The 13486-nt window shown below is 35.4% G+C and overlaps 1 pseudogene; it reads left to right on the top strand.

Moving 5' to 3' along the window:
- The first annotated feature begins 11035 nt into the window (after positions 1-11035).
- LOC114493166 lies at positions 11036-11527 on the top strand (annotated as a pseudogene).
- The last annotated feature ends 1959 nt before the right edge of the window (positions 11528-13486 follow it).

A 13486-nucleotide genomic window follows, 5' to 3' on the forward strand; every position in this document is an offset into this window, starting at 1 on the left:
ACCTTGACAAGAGAGAGTTTACGAACAAATCCCTGACTGAAGCGAACTGCTAGAGAAAGGGAGGTAAGTAAGGACCATTGCCCCTGTGAGGGGCTCTTTCCTTCATTTTCATTCTTCTCTTATCATTCCTCATCCATTAACATATTTTTGTAAATGGTAAACACATTGTGAAATTCTGTTGCTTGAAGCTGGATATTTATATTACCTATAGTCACAATTCTCAAATCTTAACATTTACAAAAACAGCTTAGGTGTGGCATTAAAGGTGAAAATTCTTGCTTCCTGTTGTCACTGATTGTAATTGATTTGGTCTGGGGCAAGACACAGTAACTTCATTTCTAACAGACACTCCAAATGGTTATACTGTATGTGATTTGAGATCCGAATGTAATGGTTGGACGCTTTATTATTTCTCCACTTTTTTTTCCTCCCTTTTCCTTTGCCAATATGACACAGCGCCACACATCTGGAAAACTCCTATTTACCCTTCAGCACTCCAAGGTCACTCCCTCCTTTAAGACACCTTCATATTTTCAACCACAGAACTCAGTAAACAGTTGATAAATAAATGGGATATGTACAACTAGCCTTCCTTTGATTTTTGTTAAAGCCCCAGGTAGTTTATACATTTTTGCCTGTCTCAAGCATTCACATAATTCAGTAAACTGATTTCTGCTTGTATGGATCATGTTAGTGAGTTTCCCCAAATGAGTGTGATTAACATTCTTCACACAACCAGGGCAGAGCCAGTTTTTAAATAAAGCTGTTTATAAATAATTCCAAACATCTTTCTATTTCTGAAGGAATTGTCATATGTGTTTGCCATGGGGTATATTAATGATCAGAACATCTGAATCAGATTGGTGTCATGAGTGAATGAAGCGACACTTCCTTTGATAATGGGCTATTTTAAATATAAAAGTGTCCTCTATTCTCATGTAAGAGCCTAGAAGAAGTCCTGCTCCTTAACTATACTCCATCCTGAAGTTGGCTTCTTTGGGGTATTTAAAAAACCAAATTACCTAACTTAGATTTAGTTTTACTGTTGTTGAAGCAAGTTTTGTTTTGTTTTCCTCCACAGCCTCTTTTTCTTGTTATTCTTTTCTATACCAAAACTTCAAAGAAAAGAACTGATGGATCAGCAATTCATTGACTAGAGCTGAATTTTTGCTTGCCACTAGCTTTTCTACTCTGGTGCTCTTTGATTTCTATTTTATCTCCATCTTTTATGCCTTTAGTTCATGCATGTGGAGAAAATTATAGTATAGTCTTTGACTTAAAAAATTATATTCCATTATATTCCCAAATCTCAGAAAATTCAAAAACGTTTTCAAGTCTGAAAATGCTTTCACACAGAAGCTTCAGACACAGGAATTGATAACTAAGTCTCTACTGTATTCTAAATAATTGAACTTTCAGTAAGCTTCCAAATAGTAATCAATTTGATGAAGGATGTTTCAGACCAAACATAAACAATAATGCAAAGTTCTTGTGTTACTATCACCTGATTTAGACAAATACTCATTAAAAAAAAAAATAACACAGTAAAGACAGGTTAGGTAAGAGACAATAAAGTATAGTGACCAAGACCTCGGGATCTGGTAACAAACCTGATCCTCTTTTTTGCCACTTCCAGCTATAGGCCCTTTGCCAAGTTAATAATAGTCACTTTTTATTCTTATTTGACATGGGGATAATAATATGGCTTATTTCGTAGGTTTATATTGAGGTTGTGTAAGATAATTTGTATGGCTTAGTATAGTTCTTAACTTAAACTAGTTTACCAAGGAGTAACTGCTATTTTTATTATTAGGAGGCTTTGCTGAAATTGTGTGGGACCTCACAGACAGTTGAAGACACAAGGACCGACGTAAAGCCCATAACTGCTGCCGTTGCCCTCAGAACACCCACCAGCCAGCCACTGGACCCCAAGATATGAGTCACAGAAGATCTGAGAAAAAACTATATTACATTTATTACATCTTCACAGAAAGCAATAGATGACAAAGTACCTAGCACTGTTGTTCTCCAAATTCTGATTCAAAAGGTGATGTTCTATACAGTTACATGCATCTGGATATATATGATACACAGTATTAGATCCTTCAGTTACTGCTGTGAAAACTCTGATTAGGTCTCTTTGAATTGGAAACAAGTCCAGCAAGAAAGTCCATGATGTGATTATCCTCATATTTCCTTTACGCATCTTTTTCTATGTCTTATCTTCAGAACAAATAAAAGTTTATTTATATAAAACTCAACAATATGAATCACTTCCAAAGTTTATTATTTTAAGCTCAACATTTATTACTATTATCTATTATTATTATTACATAATAGTAATCACTTTTAAAATCAAGAGTTTTGGTCTTCTTATAGACTATATGGTTGTAATGGTGGGAATGACCCATAAATCAGATGTGGGTCTTAGCAGCTACTAACAGAGAATTTTAAGTCTAGAATACATGTGACTCGATGTCATGCATACATTCTGCATATTTATCAATAATAACAAAATAAAAATACAATGGGGAGGGGTCACCAAAATTTGAGGAGAATGATCTCTGAGGTATGTCATTAGTTTTGTTAACCCATGTATACTATGGATGAAAATATTTGCACAGAAGATTTATGTTTTTTTTTTTAAATATTTAAGAGTAGCTCTTTCTAAATTTTAAAGAAATGATGTTTTCTAAAATGTTTCCTTCAAGCTTCCCTGTCCTCATAAATTTCATGCTTAGAAATACTTAGTGTAAATTCTGCCTACATCTTTCTACTCCATTATAAATCCTGTTTGCTTATATTTTTGGTCTATACACCTGGAATATATGAGGGTTGGACGTGCATTGTATTTCCTTTCAAAGATTCTGATTTAACAACCTCAATTTAATACAAAATTGACAATGAATTTGGATATGCCCTCAGTTCTCTATATCATAAGACTAGATAACATACTTTCGTAACAGATGATCACAAAAAAGCCCTCCATAGATTAAAATGACATCAGTTAACTATTCTGTTCTCCTATAACTGCTTAAAAATCATGCATAAAAATCAATAACTCTGGTCCATGTATTGTTAGTGTAATTTTAGTGCTTTGAAAAAATAGCAGAGAAAAAATGCTATATATTCCATACATCTATTTATATGTAACATTCAGCTCAGAAAATAAAGTATTTTAATGCAAGAAAGTTGTATGTATAATATATACTATATAATATAAATTATATATAATATATACTCTATATAATGAATTATATAGTATATATAACACATACTGGGTATGTATATATATATAATCATAGGTTTAAAATTAATATCCGAGGTTGATAGGGCACTCAGTTAACAAATTACTTTCAAAATCTCCTAAATATTCACTCATTAGTCAAAATAACTAAAATTGCCATAGAGTAGCTTTTATAGTCATATAGAAGATATAATTATAGAGAAGATGACATTGGGGGAAATTTCTATAGAAAGCAATTAGGTTTCTTCAGGTAGTGAAAACATATCATTAGGATTAAAGTAATCTGAAAAACTAAAATGTGTGGCACAATTATCTGTCCAGCTACTCAGACTATTTTAACCCACCCTTAATTTCGAATTACTTAAGAGATATAGTCATGTCTTTAAAAACATTACAAAATACTCAATGAAATACAACTTAGCAGAAAATTTGTTTTCAATATATGCATTTGCTTTCCTTTTTCTCTACATGTTTGCAAATAGCAGAATTTAACTTAGTTTAGCCCACAATATTTTCTGTAGTTATTTCAATGGTGGAAACACTGTTCCTTTCAGCTGGGTGATGGTTACAAATGCTAGCATTTTACATTTAAATATACTTTGAACTGCCAATTTTCAAATTATAAAAAGAATCTCAAGTGTCAGGCTTAATGCAATGAAGAATAGTTTTCTCCCATAAAACAGCTTAATGGCACCGAGCTAGCATGAGTCATACATATCCAGACCTTGAACTCACTGATGCATTCAGAAGAAGCCAAAGATTAATGTTTAATAAAGAGCAGGTCAGCTCTGGCCATTTAACTGCAGGATGAGGGTTTGCGATCACCTGATGCCTTAGGCCATTGTGAAATTCTTGACTATTTCACAAAATAAATCAATCTTGCTTTTCTAAATTGTTCTAATAATCAAGGGTAGAAGATGAGATTTTTAACCAAATTAGAAATTATTATTTAATATAATATCATGTCTTGCATTTGTAAATGTTTCCTTTCAAAACATACAATGGGCCATAAACCCTAAGGGCAATCACTGTAACTTGTTTTGTATTTTCAAAGTCATTCCAAACAGTACTGAAGCCATATGACTAATAACAATAACTAACTTTAATTGAGCGTCTACTATAAGCCAGTAAGTGTTCTACCAACTTTAACATGTATTAATTTCTTTAATCTTCACATTCTTGAGGTAGCTATGACTGATAACCACATCCTACTGATGAGAAAACTAAGCACAGGATGGTTAAAGAATGATTCAAATCCAGGTTGTCTGACTTTACAGGCCCCACTGCTCATGTGAGCTGTGCGTTACACATGAAATCACTAGCCAAACGCTGAAGTCACCTTTCTCCTCTGTAAAATGTGGATGATAACATCACTTTTTTTTTTCTTTAATGGTATTAAGGCCATTTGTATTTGGGATTTTTGTTGCAATAAATAGGACTATACTTTAGGTAGCTATGGCCATCCAGTACAACCACAAACCCTTCTATGTATGGGAAAAAATACAATAAAGATTAACAATATTTATTTTATTATCAATACAATAAAGATAATAATAAATTTTTAAAAAGAAGACTCATTCTAATAAGTGTACCAATGATGTAAAATAATGAAAATTACTAAAATAAATCTTGAAATAAACATGGATTCAAATAAATAAATAAATGCACAAATAAATAAATAAATCAGATGGAAATAGAGACTTCACTGCCCAGATAATAGAAAAGAGCTGAAAAGCCCAAGGGAATGGTTGAGCAAACCAAAGGTTAACAACAGCAGAGCAGCTGCCCTGTCTAGGTTGGCAGGACTTAGGGGGCTGGCTGTGCTACCTGTGCTTGGCCTGTAGGAAAGGCAGATAAGAGCTAGAAACACCAAGAAGCAGCACTGGCTGCTGACGACATCACCCAATGCATAGAGAGAGGGAAAGATGCACCATTTCCCATTTTTTCATAGCCTCCTTCACTCGCTGTCCCTGCAGGTCAGTTGACACAATCCTCAGAAGCCAGCTCTCTACCAAGATCATCGTGAAGTGGTTGAAGAATGAAGAATGGATCAGACAGTAAGACGTCCAGAGGGAAATCATCATAAAAGTGTGAATCCCAGCAATTGTCATGCTATAAGTCTCATTCGTTTGGGTATCCTTTTAATTTTGCCTGAGGACACTTTCTAGACTGTCTTCCATCTCTCAATATCTTAATTGCCAAATTACCCAATAAAGATTTGTGGGAATTCCATCTTAATAAAATATATAAATTGTGATATATTGTAACCATATTTTGAGGATTATTGTGATTGATATATAATGTCATAATATTGCTTTACTTCCAAACATATTCATATGTAATATTAAGAGGTCTTGCCCTGGCTGGTATAGCTCAGTGGATTGAGCTCAGGCTGCGAACCAAAGTGTTGCAGGTTCGATTCCCAGCCAGGGTACATACCTGGGTTGCAGGCCATGACCCCCAGCAACCACACATTGATGTTTCTCTCTCTCTCTATCTCCCTCCCTTCCTTCTCTAAAAAATAAATAAATAAAATATTTAAAAAATAAAGAAGACTTGGTGTTTGTGTTTTGTTTTTGTTCTGTGTAATGATTTCTCACAGAAAACTATAAAAATTTTCCCATGGTCTAGATTAGAAGTATAAAACAGATAAGTACATAAGAGGAAATAAATTTATACCCACCTAATATTGGGTGAAGACTTTGCAACCAACATTCTACTTATAAGAGACAAAAAGAATATAATAAATTAGATCTATAGTATCGGCTATTGTAGTAAATGAAAATGGTTGTGTGTTCTATAAAAACCAAGGGCATAATCTTATAAGTGTATTTAAATTCTTAAGAGGGGCCATAGTGTAAATTTCTAACAACTTGGTTTAAGATGCTTAGAGATGCATTTCAACATCATTTTAAGAGGTCTGTAAATATATAAAATATACAAATTTTATGTTAACATTTTAGCACTAAGATGTTAGCTATTTCCCCTTACACAGAAAGAAACAGTTTAAAATATAACTGTTGCAGCTTGGGTTTCCTAAGAAATAGATGGTGAGTCACAGATCTGAATGCAGAAAGGTCACTGATGAGGGCTCAAGGGTCCCCATTTGTGGGGCACTGAAATAATCCAGATTGTGTAGGGAGAGGAGTTGGATTGCGGTTCGGTTACCACAAAGACCTCAGCTGACTCCAAAAGCAGCCCTAATGCTGGAACTGGCCTGCAGACCCATCCTACACTGAGGTAAGGGAGCTGGGCCTTTAAAACTCAACAGTGATTAGTCATCAGATATAGGTTTTCCCCAAGAAGGGAGTGACCTTTGGCAATGCAGCTGTCTTCAACCAAAGCCAATTCCCAGAAAGGACACTATTGTGAGGAGTCAGCCACCAGCACCCCCAGCAGCTGGAAGAACGAGGACTTCAGTGCTCAATATAGGAAGAAGGTAATCTGGGCACCAATACAATAGCAATACTCAATATTCAGTAGGTACTCAACACCAAAAGGATGATAAGGAACTAAGCTCATATGAAGAATAAGTTATGTTATATCAGGTTTTTGGCTACCATTTTCTCAATCCTGGCTACAATTGAAGGCAATAGACATCCTTCTAAGATGGCACCCAGTAATCCCTGCTTCCCGCTACTCTGCTTTTGTATAGTCTCCTCCTTTTGAGTGTGGGCTGGATCTAAGGACTTGCTTCTAATAAATGGAATGTGTCAAAAATGATGAAATGCCATTTTCAAGATTAAGTTATTAAAGACTGTGACTGCCCAATGACCTCTGTCTTTGTGTTGCTCACTTGGATGAAGCCAGTTGCCATATTGTGAGCTGCCCTATAGAGAAGCACATTTAGCAATGAACCAAGAGGGTGGTTGGTCTCTGGCCCATGGTCAGTATGGAGGCTAAGGCCTCTATTCCAGTAGCCCACAAAAAACTAGATCCCACCAAGAAGAGATAGTGAGCTTGGGAGCATATCCTGCTATAGTTGAATTTTGAGATAATTGCAAAGTTCGGCAATGATTTGACTATAGTCCTGTCAGCAGTCCTGACTGGGAAAATACCATGCTTGAATTCCTGAAACGGAAAATGCGAGATAATAAATGTCCCAAACTACTAAGGCTGTGATAATTTTCTTATGCAACAATAAATAACCAGGTGGAAACTTTGTCCCTTTACCCCATTTTCTTTCTGTGCCTGGCATAGTGTCATAGCAAACCCTTGTTAAGTTGAATTTCACTCATCTCAGATTTATTTATTGTATCTGTAGTAATATCAAGTAGAATTCACAAAATTCCTCTCTGGGAGTAATTTCTTGGGGGAAAATGCCAAATTAAATATTTATGGTGGAAGAGTATGGTAGTAGAGTGATTTCAAGGGCTCACTCTAATGGTAAAAGATTGTCAAAGCATTACTTTGTGTGATAGAGAGAAAGAAGAATTTGAAATCATGGGGAAAACTCACAAAACCAATAGTTGAGACTTAAAGACTTGGTACTGTTTGGAAAACAGAAACCCTTTGGCATGACCAAGAACAAACAATGTTAAGTGGAAATCTTGTACTGGAATTTTGTGTACTGTTTTACGTTATCCCTCCAGCAACCTCCCACAGTTTTGGTTAAGGCTACAATATCATGAAGTACTTAACAGAATGATATTTTTGAGAGCCTTTGAAAGGGATTGATCTTGTGTCAGAATCCTGTAGTATCTAAAGTAGTCGTCCATTATGAGAGGAGGGGCTAAGAGTCCTGTGTGTAGGTATTACTCAGGCCACCATGATGGCTAGTAATGTTGGGCATATAGGTATCCACAGAGACCTTGTGAAAGATATTGTCTGAGACACTGTAAGTTTTGTAGGTCCCAAAGTTGAAGGTTCATCTCATTAGACACAAGAGTTGTAATGGAAAGTTTTTAAGTATTATCATGGCCATCATGGCAATGTAGTGCCTGTGTCAACAACATCCATAAAGAATTTGTAACTATGCCCAGAGAGATGAAACAAGTTTCAATACCCAGAAGTTGAAGAGATGGCCAGAAATGGACAAGGAAATCATTGTATAAAATAATATGTAACAACTTCAGCAGGAGAATATATCCAATCAAAACCAGAAATATTTTACAAAAATTATATAACTTCATTCTATTTTCATGGAATTTAAGTATAATGTTTAGTTCAACTAGGTATCAAATGTCAACATAATGCAGCACTTAAGAACTGAGGAGGAAGAAAAAGCTAGAAAGGTAGCCCATTTGACTCTACTGAGTCTGCTTATTTCCTTGTCCCGGGAGGCCATTTCTTTTAAATTTTGCATGATCCCCAATTTTATCATTGGTCCCCGCTTTTAATTACACCACTCAAAACTATCTCAAAGCCTTTCAACAAGCATCACCGTGGAATAAAAAAGAATGTTGAAATAGTGAACACAAACAGAAACAGAAAGGCAATATCCAATACAGCAGCAATGAAATAATACCAGAAATGGGAGACAATCTAAAGGAAATGTCAAAGAAGGGTCAGTTTTGCAGGAAGAAACAGGTTTGATCTTCAAAATTCTGACAGCAAATAGTATGTTTTCAATAGATCTTCAGCCTGAGAGGACAAGGTTTTGATTTTACTCAATAACTGTCTCACTAAGTACCTTGTTTACACAAGCGCTACAGCAAGAGATAAAGATCTGAGGAGCCTTAGTTCCCACCTCCTGAGAACCCACCACGTGCATGGGAATTTCTGAATTTCAAGAGCTGAAAAATTTCCACAATAAGATTCAATTATTCAATTTAAAATTACAGTAAAACCAATTATTTAATGAATAATTGTTTGCAGTAATGATGATACTTTATCTAAATAACAAAACATGACTAAGGGGCAAGTAGGGCATTTTAAATGAAGTGATGCAAACAATTTGGTAGGTGTAACAAGTGAAGTAATGATTAACTAGGGTGCTTTTATAATTATAATCCCTTTTAATAAATGAAGGTAATGATCATGTTAAAAATGATTTTAAAGTAGTAGAAATAAGGCAGGACTAGAAATGGCCATCTAAAATTCAATGGAAGAAAATTTAGATTGAGAGTCTTGGGGCATCTCTGTACACTGATGTATCAGCCTATGAGATACTTTTTCAAGGGAAATCCTCCAAGTCCCAGTGGCTAAGGGATATAAACATAGAGTGGGCAAAGAATTGAATAACGTGCCCTCGCTGGCATAGCACAGTGGATTGAGCGTAGGCTTGCGAACCAGTGTCGCAGGTTCGATTCCCAGCCAGGGTACATGCCTGGGTTGCAGGTCATAACCCCCAGCAACCGCACATTGATGTTTCTCTCTCTCTCTCTATCTCCCTCCCTTCCCTCTCTAAAAATAAATAAATAAATTTTAAAAAAGAATTGAATAACTTACTATGGAGAACATCTTTTTAGCAAGGGCATATATTGGATGACTTTATGACTGTCTCTGATGCTGCTAAAATTTCAAAGTGGTACCATAATAAAACAAACAAAATAGAGATAACACCAGGGATGTATGAGAGTGTGTACTAGTGTGAATGTGTAAGATACGTATACACACCTATATGCCATATACTGTATGAATGTGCATATATGTGTATGCGCATATTATAATTTTCCCTTTCTTACCTCACTTTATAGTTTGAAAATAAATCATAGCTGAGGGAAGAAATATTTTTCCTGACATTAACGTTTCCAGAGAAAGAGTTCACAAATGTAGGGTGGTTTTTTCATTTTCCTGTTGAACTTAATGGAAAATATTATCCCTTCCCTTGCCTATTTTTCTGAATGTTATGAAGTTTTGTCCAGCATAGCTAATTTAAGTAGCTGACTTAAAGAGTTTTGTTTTCTTCCATTTGTTTCTCTTTAAACAGTTATAAAAAAGGAGTAAGTGGCACATTTAGTAATCTCTCTTTTAAAAGTCTCAAAACCTCTTGTAACAGTTTATCCCGAGGTGAGGAAAAACAGGCCTGGAAGCACAAAGCCAGACAAAATCTCGTTGCAGGTCTGATTTGGAGACCAGCCCCTGCGGAGGCTAAGGGGCCATTTCTCCATTTGGTGCTAAGCACAACCTTAGCTTTTCTTCAGGACTTAGGCTCAATTGTTCCTTTTCTCTCCCTTCGGATACTTCAAGCTGAAAGCTCTGTTTCCTTTAGTAGAAACACAGTGCAAGAGGTGAAATCATTAAGAGAGATGCATTGTCACTAGCTCCCCAAATCTGTGTCAGTGAAAAGTGTCAGCTGTGTTACCTTTTCATCTTGGACCTAACAATGAGTTCTAAATTTATAAGTTAAAAAAGATGAAGCAAAAGGCTCTCTTTATTTAATAAGATACAAGAGATATTTTATCTCTTTAACAAATATGAATAAATAGAGGACACAATTTCAATTCATAAGAATAGTCGTCAGTCAGTTCTAAAAAGAAGAGCATGGAGGAGATCCTATATCATTTATGCCATCGGATCAGTTGCACTAATTTGAAGTTAAATTGAATATACATATATTTTATATATATACACATATATACACACACGATATTATCAGTATAAAAATGAAAGTGAATTTTACTTGTACATAAGTTTCCTGTGTCAGAATTTAATATGTGATATCACTGATGTTTCAAGTTATTAAAGATATTTCCTTATTTTTCCAAAGGTAAAATTCACCCAAGTCAAAAAATCAGTAAAATTTTTCCGCTTGCTCCACCTCCACACCCCGTCCCGTGCTGCGCCAGCTGAGCTCAGCGTTCCTGCTAAACCAACGGCCACTGTTGTCTCCTTCCAGCCACCATCATGATCATCTACCAGGACCTCATTGCAGTGATGAGATGTTCTCCCACATCCCCAAGATCCAGGAGATGGCAGAGAGGCTGTGCCTGGAGCTGGAGGGGAAGGAAACCAGTGACACAAAAGAAGCCTACAAGAAGTACAATGATAACACGAACTCAGTCAAAGGGAAACTTGAAGAACGGAGACCAGCAAGAGTTAAACCTTTTATGCAGGGGCTGCAGAACAAATTGAGCACATCCTTGCTAATTTCAAACACTACTGGGTCAGGGTCCTTCTTGGTGACCACATGACTCCAGATGGCATGGTGGCTCTGCTGGACTACCACGAGGATGGTGCCATCCCATGTATGATTCTCTTTAAGGATGGTTTAGAAATGGAAAAATGTTAACAATCTGGCAATTTGCATCTATCACCTGTCATCATAACTGGCTGCTGCTTTTCATCCACACACGAGGACAAGGACAAATGGGACTGATGTTATTATCTTGAGCTCTTCATTTATTTTCACCCTGATTTATTTGGAGCAGAGGCATTTTTTTAAAGAAAAACATGTCATGTAGGTTGTCTAAAAATAAAATGCATTTAAACTTTAAAAAATCAGTGAATATAGAACATTACTCTTGCCATTTTTCTCCAATATGAATTTTTTAAATTAACAGTCAGCTGGAATGTGGAAGTTGAGAATCTAAGTTATTTGTTAAGCAGCTGAAATATAAACTTTACTAGCTTTGAAATTACATAGACAAATGCTTGTAGTTGTAAAGAAATATTTTAAGTAGTTGGAGCTGAGTTTTTTAGTTCTTGAGATGATTATTAAATTCTGAAAATATAACATTCTCCATTTGCATAATTCTGCACTGATCCTTTGAAAACAATCAAGACCAGATCCATTTTAAGAGCCTCTAGTTTCTAATTTGGTGACACTCTTAACAATTATTATTATTATTTGAGATTAATGTTCCTTTTTCCTTAAGTATAATGAGTTGCCTAGGATTACATAACAGCAACTTTTTTTCAGCATACTTAATGCTTCAAAAGAAGTCCACACAAAAAAAAAAAAACAACTTGTCACCTCACATGTCCATAAATAACAATCCAGGAGATGTGGCAGTTTCCTAGACACTGACAGGGCTTCCTTTACACATTCAGGTTTTTGGTGTGGAATATTATTTCCAGGAAAAGAGGCAGGCATATGCTTTGTAGAGTTCACCGATCCACTATACCAGAATGGTTAGTGAAGAACAGAATTGGAGACAGAACCTGATTTTGCCATTTTCATCCTAATTCCCAAAAAGTAGGAGAATGGTGACGACAGGGAGGAAGCAGAGCTGTGAAGTGCAGTGTAAATAAGACTCGGTGAGAGACTCCACCCTGCTCCCATCTCTCCAATGCCTTATTTCTGTATAACTGAAGTTCTGTGTATTCCAAAACCCATTGCACTCAGAAGAATTGAATTTCATCCAGTACACGTTCAAAAAATGGTGACAATTCATTTCTTTACTAGGCACTAAATTTCACCAACCTAGGAAAAAGTACATGTAGCATAAATAGATGCTCAATAACTACCTAATGAAAGAATGAATGATCTCACAAATGAAATATGTACCACTTAAAAATAGTTATTTTAGGTTCATGGACTGCTAGAGATTATGCTCTCTGAAAATATGAACAGTTTCTATCTTCTTTGTTTAACAATCAACATCTAATATAATATTCTGGCACATAATAGTAAAATTTAAAAAATGAATTATCAGATAAAAGAATTAATACTCATGATTCAAAAAAGAAAAGTATATGATGTAGTATTTTTTCTCAAATTAAAATGTGAGTAGTATCAAGATGGAGTGATATTAAAATAAATATATTATATGAAAGGACAGATGTATTCTTATTTTAAAATATGTATGTCTCATTTGGGGTGGTGGGAAACCTAAAAGAATAACTGCTTGTCATCATATCAAAGTTAGAATATATGGTGATCTCACTGTTTACTGTAACCATTGGAACATGCGTAAACAAAGGCAAGAATTTTTCTTATGAATTCAATCCTTTTTATAAATAAGAGGTTACTAAATCTGATATGTAGATTTTTAAAACAAAATATAGAAAGAAATTACCCCAGAAAAAATAATAATCATGATACAATATTTCCACCAGATAAAAATAATTTACTTTTTAAAAATATTTATTATTGACATTAATACAGATGTTCCCATTCCCCCAGCCTTTGTTGGCCTCTATCCATCCCTCTTCCCCCTTCCCTCTGGCCATCACCACAGTTTCCTGTGTCTATGAGTTATACATGTATGTTCTTTGGCTAATCCCTTCACCTTCTCTCATCCAGTCCCTACCTCTCCTCTCCCCTCTGACAGCTGTTAGTCAAACGGTTGCATCTCTCATGAAAATGTGAACGGAGACTAAGCTGTATGGAAGATATGGCAGTAACAACTGGCA

The sequence above is a fragment of the Phyllostomus discolor genome, chromosome 1 (genome assembly GCF_004126475.2).
Source record: "Phyllostomus discolor isolate MPI-MPIP mPhyDis1 chromosome 1, mPhyDis1.pri.v3, whole genome shotgun sequence".
NCBI lineage: Eukaryota > Metazoa > Chordata > Mammalia > Chiroptera > Phyllostomidae > Phyllostomus > Phyllostomus discolor.